Source organism: Olea europaea, chromosome 10 (genome assembly GCF_002742605.1).
Source record: "Olea europaea var. sylvestris chromosome 10, O_europaea_v1, whole genome shotgun sequence".
Classification (NCBI taxonomy): domain Eukaryota; kingdom Viridiplantae; phylum Streptophyta; class Magnoliopsida; order Lamiales; family Oleaceae; genus Olea; species Olea europaea.
Window position 1 is genome coordinate 19,250,151 of NC_036246.1, and position 7,963 is coordinate 19,258,113.

Below are 7,963 nucleotides of genomic sequence, written 5' to 3' on the forward strand. Positions count from 1 at the left end.
TGGAGAATGATCATTCAAACTCTAGTAGTGTTGTAAAACTTGAACATTAATCCCACTTGCATACCGCATCGACAAAAGAGGCGAGCACTCAACCCAAAGAGGTATGAGGCACTAAAGGAAGAGGTCAATAAGCTCAGTCGTAACAGCTTCATTAAAGAAGCGATTTATCCGATGTAGATATCCAGTGCTCGTGAAGAAGTCCAGTGAAAGTGGAGGGTGTGCTTTAACTTCACCAACTTGAACAAAGCTTGCCCAAAGGACAGCTTTCCCCTCCCAAGGATAGACCAACTAGTGGACTCCACCGCTGGACACGAACTCCTGAGGTTCATGGATGCTTATTCAGTGTATAATCAGATACCCATGTTCCGACCTGATGAAGAGGCCACATCTTTCATCACAGATCAAGGATTGTAATACTACAAAGTGATGCCCTTCGGATTAAAAAATGCCGACGCCACATACCAAAGGTTGGTCAACATGATGATCGCCGATCTCATTGGCAAAACCATGGAAGTCTACATAGATGATATACTGGTCAAAAGCCTCCATGCAGGGGATCACGTAAGTCACTTGGACACCACCTTTCAAATTCTAAGGAAATACAAAATGAAGCTAAACCCGCTGAAGTACACCTTTGGGGTAGCATCGGGTCAATTTTTGGGATACATTGTGAACCATAGAGGGATTAAGGTAAACCCCGAGAACATAAGAGCCTTGTTAGAAATGAAGTCACCCTAAAAGCCAAAAGAGGTCCAAAGCTTTAATGGAAGGATTGCTACACTCAGTCGCTTCATCTCCAAAGCTACTGACAAGAGCCTACCCTTCTTCAAGATTCTGAAGCAGGGAAAAAAGTTCCAATGGATCGAAGAATGTGAGGCAGCCTTCCAAGCAGTGAAGAAGCACTTGGGAGACGCGTCCCTACTATCTAAACCTAAACAACGCGAGATACTCCTGCTTTATTTAGTAGTTTTAGACGAGGCAGTCAGTGCAGTGCTCACCAGGGAAGAAGAGGCACGCCAGCTGCCAGTGTACTACATCAGCAAGGCCTTGCTACCGGCAGAGACTCATTATCCAGACATGAAAAAGCTTGCTCTCTTCCTTGGCCATACTTTCAAGCTCATTCAATTGAAGTGCTCACCAACTTTCCACTGAAACAAGTGCTATGGAAAGTAGATGCTTCGGGTAGATTACTAAAGTGGGCAATTGAGCCCAATGAGTTCAACCTCCTGTTCAAACCTCGAAGTAGCATCAAGGGCCAGACCCTTGTGGATTTTGTTGCCAAGTTTGCCAAAGCCCCAGAAATGGAGGCAACAATGGATCCCGCAGATCTCCTAACTTGAAAGCTTTTTGTGGACGGATCGTCAAGAGAAAGCAGCTCCGGAGCCGAAGTCATCCTGGAGAGCCCTGAGGGCCACAAACTGAACTGTACAATCAGGTTCGGCTTCAAAGCTTCAAACAATGTTGTAGAGTATGAAGCCCTCTTGGCGGGCCTCAAGCTGGCTAAAGAAATGCAAGTCGAAAGATTACAAGCCAGTAACAACTCACAACTTGTGGTGAGTTAAGTCAATGGAAAATCCGTGGCCAAAGTAGCATGGCCGCCTATCTGAGACTAATTTTGAATCTAGTCCCCCACTTCGAAAGGTTTCAACTGGTCCAAGTCCCACGCCTCGAAAATACACATGTGGACACCCTGTCCAAACTCACTAGCAGCAAAGATTCTTAGCTGCTAAGGATCATCCCAATCGAGCGTCTGTCAAAGCCCTCCAGCTCCGGAGGTGATGAGGTAATGTGGATTGAAGGTACATCACCTTGGATGCAACCCATCATAGCCTATCTCGAAGATCAATCACTACCACCCTCAAAAAACGAAGCAAAGAAGTTGAGAAGAAGGGTTGCTCACTTCATACTTCAAGATGGCATGTTATATAAAAGAGTCTTCTCATCACCCCTACTCGGATGTGTTGGATGGGAGGAGGCAATGTACATCCTGAGAAAAATTCATGAGGTAGTCTACAGTAACCACTCCGGTAGAACAGCCCTGGCACATAGGTACTGCAACAAGGTTATTTCTAGCTGACCCTGAAAAGGGATTCCTGTCAATTTGTTCAAAAATGTGACAAGTGCCAGCGGTTTGCCAATGTTCAAAAATAGCCTTTTCAGAAACTCTCCATGGTCACCAGCCTATGGCCCTTTGCCAAATGGGATATAGACTTCATTGGTCCCCTCCTAAAAGGGAGAGGAAGTGTAACCTTTGCCATTGCCGCCATTGATTACTTCACTAAGTGGGTCGAGGCTAAACCTTTAGCAAAAATCACTGAGGCAAACACCACAAAGTTCGTGTGGAAAAACATCATTTGCAGGTTCGGCATTTCCCACTCCTTAGTGTCTAATAACGGAAGGCAGTTCGATAACAAAAAGATGCGAGATTTGTGTGACGAACTCAGCATAAAGAAGGATTTCTCAATACCTCAACGTCCCCAATCAAATGGCCAAGTCAAGACAATCAACAAAATGATCAAGCACACCCTGAAAAGGAAGCTTGGCGCCTCGAAGGGAGCATGGGTTGATGAACTTTCCCATGTTCTCTGGGCCATACAAACAGCAAGACGAACGCAACAGGGAAAACGCCTTTCTCCATGACTTATGGAGCTGCGGCCATGAGTCCAATCAAGGTAGGACTCCCCTCGTATCGTCGTATAAACTTCAATGAGATCAACAAAGATGAAGCAAGAGTGTGTAAACTCCATCTCCTAGAAGAAAGAAGAGATTCATCCCAAGTCAAACTGGCTGAGTATCAAAGGAAGATACTCGCTATTACAACTTGAGGGTTAGAAGTCAAACTCTACGCTTAGGGGATCTGGTACTCAGAAGGGTGTTCCCATCATCAAAGCCAACAGGCTCTGGAGTGTTTGGACCGAACTGGGAGGGTCCGTACCGCATCATCAAGAAATTCTGACCCGGAACTTAAGAAAAATTGAAGATATGGCAGGGAAAGTGTTGCCTCATCAGTGGAACATTGAAAACTTGAGGAAGTACTACCAATAAATAAATGCATATTCCGATCCGATCTGATTATGATCCACAAATTGTAACTTATTCCTACCTAACTAAATGCTTGGATTGCCTTAGTGTATGATTGTTGAATTTGAGTTATTTGAATCTTCAATTCGTTATATTCTATGGATTACCACTGTTCGTCTCAACCGTTTATTGATGGTTAATATTGTTAACCTAAGTAGCATTCAAGTTCTAACAAGAATAAACAGTTCAGCACAAATGAAAGAAGTATCAAGACTTGGAATAAAATTCAATTCATTGATATCAAAAAGATTACAATTTGGGCCGAAGCCGTTACAATGTGAGCCCTATTCTATTGGCACTATGGCCTTATCCCTCACTTTCACCACCTCCTGAGGAGCCTCAGCAGCTTCCTCGGCAGATGCAATATCTGGGCAACCTCCAGTAGGTCCACCGAACTTCGCCTCTAGAACAGAAGTGTCCAATGTCAGGTGAACCTCCTTCAACCACTCCAGCATCACTTAGGCATTCCAGGAAGCCCAATAGTTGGCGAAGGTGTCATATAAAGGATGCATCTCGAAGTGGTTAAAGACTCAATCTCCTCCACTTGGGCCTCCACCCTCTACCTTAGCTCAGCCTTCTCTTTGTTCGAGGCTTCCAGAGCCTCCGTAACCAAACGGTGGTACTCGTTAGCGTGATCAAGTTGCCTCGTCAAAGCGGCCACTTGGCTCTCCATCTCATGGAGCTCCTTCCTCAACCTCTCAACGTCGGAGTTAGCTCTCCCCAACTAGCTTTCTGCCTCTGCCCTCTTTCTCTCCACCTTAGCTGTCTTGGCCTCCGCCTCCCTCACTGCTTCCTCATACAGCAAGTTCGCTTCTAACCGCTTGGCCAGGTCAACATTTTTAGTCCTAAGGTCCTTCACCAAATCCTCAAGTTGAACACTAGTGCTCAAGGCTCGGGCGAGGCACACAGTGCTGGTAGAAGCTAGGTCCTTCGTAGTGCAGGAGACAATATGATGCCTCCAAGCTTCGATCCAATATTTATTATGGGCAACTACCACAGCTACTGTCTTAAGGGGGAAGAGCCTCCAATACCTCCCCCACTAGCTCCTCCTCATTTCGGCCCAAGAAATCCATCTCTTTTTTCTGGGCGAGCCCTCTTCTTCCTTTGCTGATCGGGCTGCTGAGCCAGAGATGCTACAAGAATTGAGGCCGTAGTGGTGGCAGCTTGGCAAACCTCTGGCAGAGGAGCAACCATTTCTCTGATCACGACCACGATTGGGATTGTCGCCTGGCGCATGGCGGTCCTCGCCATGGTGGGGCCCTTAGATTGTTTCACCTTCTTCAACAGGGGACCTCAGCCCCTTCCTCTTCCTCCTCAACTACGACAGGCTGAAGCTTTTTACTCGCCGCCAATAGATCCTCAGTCTGCTTCTTGTACACAGAAGAGGATGTCTTCAGCGCCCGAGCATCAGCCATCATCTTCTGGATGGCCTTGAAGTCATGTTTCAGAGGCCTCTTCTTGTTGAAGTCATATGCAACAAAACAAAAAATCAATCAAGTATGAACACTTCAACCATAGACTGTAATAATGTAACCTCTATACTTACCTTGAGAGGCCATCAACTCGTGCTCCACAAAATAGATATTCTTCCTTATAAGCTCGTTATAAGATCTCTTCTTCATAGGAAACTAGTATACGATGCAGATAGTGTCGAAGTCTTCTATAGACAACTCGCACTGAGGAAGTGTAACTACATGAAATAGACAAGTTAAATTCCGAACTGAAAGGGATGGACATGCAAGTAAATCTGAAGTTTCAGTACTCACTAAGAGTTGAGTATTTTGTTGGTACTGTCAGGGGTGCCGGGGGGTCCCCCTCCATCGTATCCCACCTCTCTGAAGCCCAGTACCACGAACTCTTCCAGTGTTTTATGGAGCTCGGCAGGTCGAGAACGAATGGAGTATGGGCCCTCCAAAAGGTCAAGTAATACCACTCCTTCGTTTTATCCCCCCACTGCAACCTTACGTATATACATGGTCTGGAACATGGAAAAGGGCATCACCTCCCCTTAAGACGCCTTCTTCCACAACATCCACGAACCCACCATTTGGCTTCAAGAGTTCGAGTTTAATGGAGTAGGGGCTAGGCCATAAGATCTCAACACATACCTAAAGAAGGAGTGCATTGGTAGCCTGAGCCCGTCCTAGGATGGCCTCGCTAATCGCCACACATCCCGACATGGGGTAGCAGGCTCGCTCGTCTGGCCCTGACAGTATGAGACCCATACTATCCAAAATCCTATACTCAGTCCTAAGTCTGGCCAGGTCGATCGATTTTAATTTGGAAGGATAGTCACATGCCCCCCAATGAATTGAAGTGTCTACAGGACTATTTGGTTATCTCCAGATATTCTCCTCCCTCTAATCGCCTCGAAAATCTCGGTCGAAGTGGCCAAAACGGGCTCATCTACCCTAACAACCTCTAGGTCCCCTCCAGAACACCAACTACCCTCAGAGGCCATATGTTTTAGAAAAAATTGTGAAAAACTCAAGAATACTTACGAAAGTCGACCAGAATGGGTGTCCTAACGCCGGAAAGCTCAAAACCAACACCTTCAATTTTTCGGAGATAGCAAAAAGACTCAAACTCATCGGAAATCGCCAAAGAATTTGAGAGCAAGAGAGATTCTCTAAGTGCAAAAGTAAAAATGTTGGAATGACACTAAGTCCTCCTTTTATAAGAGACCTTAGACGATCCCCAACGTTGAATTCAAACAATGTCAATCTAGGTTGTTCATCTTATCACAAATCTAGACCGTTGAAATGAAACTCCAGATTTGATCAACACCCAAGATCTGACTGTGTCCCTCATGCATGCATAAAATGCGTCACCTCGAACAACAACAACTGTCAACAATAAGTAGCCACAGCAGCCCTTTTTTCTGGGAATAGACATCACATCCAACTGTCGTCTTGGAAATACACGACAGCTGTCACATGGATTAACGTCATAATAAAACGCTTCAGATCAGGAACAAGTTGTCCCAATTCGCCTCGGATGAAGCACTTCTCAGCTTTTCAGAGCTTCAACGCACCTGAGGTTCTTTACCTCGAACGCTGCATTTCTAAGCATTACAAAGCTTAAGTCATCTCCCTATGCATCGTCCCCTGTGGGTTAACATGCCGGGAGCAAATATGCTTCTACCTTAGTTTTTCAGAGCTTCAACGCACCTGAGGTTCTTCGCCTTAGATGCTGCGTCTCCAAACTTTACAAAGATTAAGTCATCTCCCAACACGTCGTCCCCTATAGGTCAACGCACTGGTAGCAGATACGCTTTTTCCTTGATTTTTTAGAGTTTCAACGTACCTGAGGTTCTTCATCTCAGTCGTGCATCTCCAAACTTTACAAAGCTTAAGCCATCTCCCAACGCGTCGGTTGCAGATACACTTCTTTCTCAGCTTGTCAGAGCTTCGACTCACCTGAGGTTCTTCGCCTTGGATGCTGCGCTTCCAAGTTTTACAAAGCTCAAGCCATCTCCCAACGCGTCATCCCCTGTGGGTCAACGCATCGGTTACAAATAAGCTCCTTAAGCCCCAGTATCATGGCTCATACGACTCGATCGAAAATTAACTGCACTTCACGATTTCACAAACTACCAACCAAGACAAGCCCCTATCAGCGTCGCTTCGATTTTAACAATACACTCCACCCACAAATCCTTCGACGCATCCACTCGCTTCGAGCTTTAACATTAACACTTCACTAGATACTGCAAATCTCCTCTTAAGATCCGCACAATCAGATAAACAAGTTCATCTATGATATGAATATTCGTGCCTGAACTTGGAGGGACCACTGTTACGCCCCACACTAAACCACTTCGATAATAGTGTCCCTCTTACCTACGAAATGCCACGTGTCCCAACAACATGATTTTGAAGTGGTGTTGACTTCAGCCGAACTCCAACTCAATGCACTGCAAGGTAGAAACTTTGTAAACTAAACCTACTGAAGCGATCGAAGCGTCCCTTTTAATCGAAGTGCGTGGCTAACTGAGGTGCTCCCTTAACATACACCTCCGTCGCCAATTTCAGAAGCATATCTATGTCAGAATCCCCTATGGATGTGACGTCTCCATGGGTCTAGGTAATATGATATCAACTTTATGTCAACTCAACTCAGGAGAATTAATAACCCGCACACTCTAGACGCTGCTGATTGATGCCTAAGAGCAAACGTCTCACGCCACCAGATGCATACACGTGTCCCACATCCAATGGTACTCCTCATCTATAAATACTCGAGGTTTGGTAAGGGCAAAGGTAATGAAACTTATACTAAACTAAGCTCTCTACATTCAAGCATTATATATTCTCCTCCCCACTCTCTTGCACAATTTCAGCACCATTCCAATCATCGACCACTAACTTGACTGTCGGAGTGTATGCGGTCGTCACCACCCCCATTGCTTCCGGTCGTGTGCTCCTAACTGTGCGTTGTTGTGTGTAGAGAGGAACACGTGGAGTGGCTCTTGGTTGGCCACGTGAAGTTCATTTCGCGAGGTCAACATTTTCCATCTTCTTCATTTTTCTTAAATTTTCAGATTTCAATCTAAATTTCAAAATATCACTACTTCTTCATTTTGAGTTCAAAATTTGAGTTATTTATATGATTAGGAAGCTCATTGAAATACCTTTCTAACAATACCAGTATCACTACACAGAATTCAATGAATAAAAATGTAGTAAATTCTTAGCCGTCGTTTGACCCATATTAAATTTCATTCCATTTTTCTATCTCCTATTTTCAATCACACAATATTTCATAAAATAATATTACACGTAAATCGAAAAAAAAAATTCATTCTTTTTCAATCACTGATTATTAAAAGAAATATATATTCCACCCATTTTCATTTCCAGAAAAATAGGGGCCAAACGGG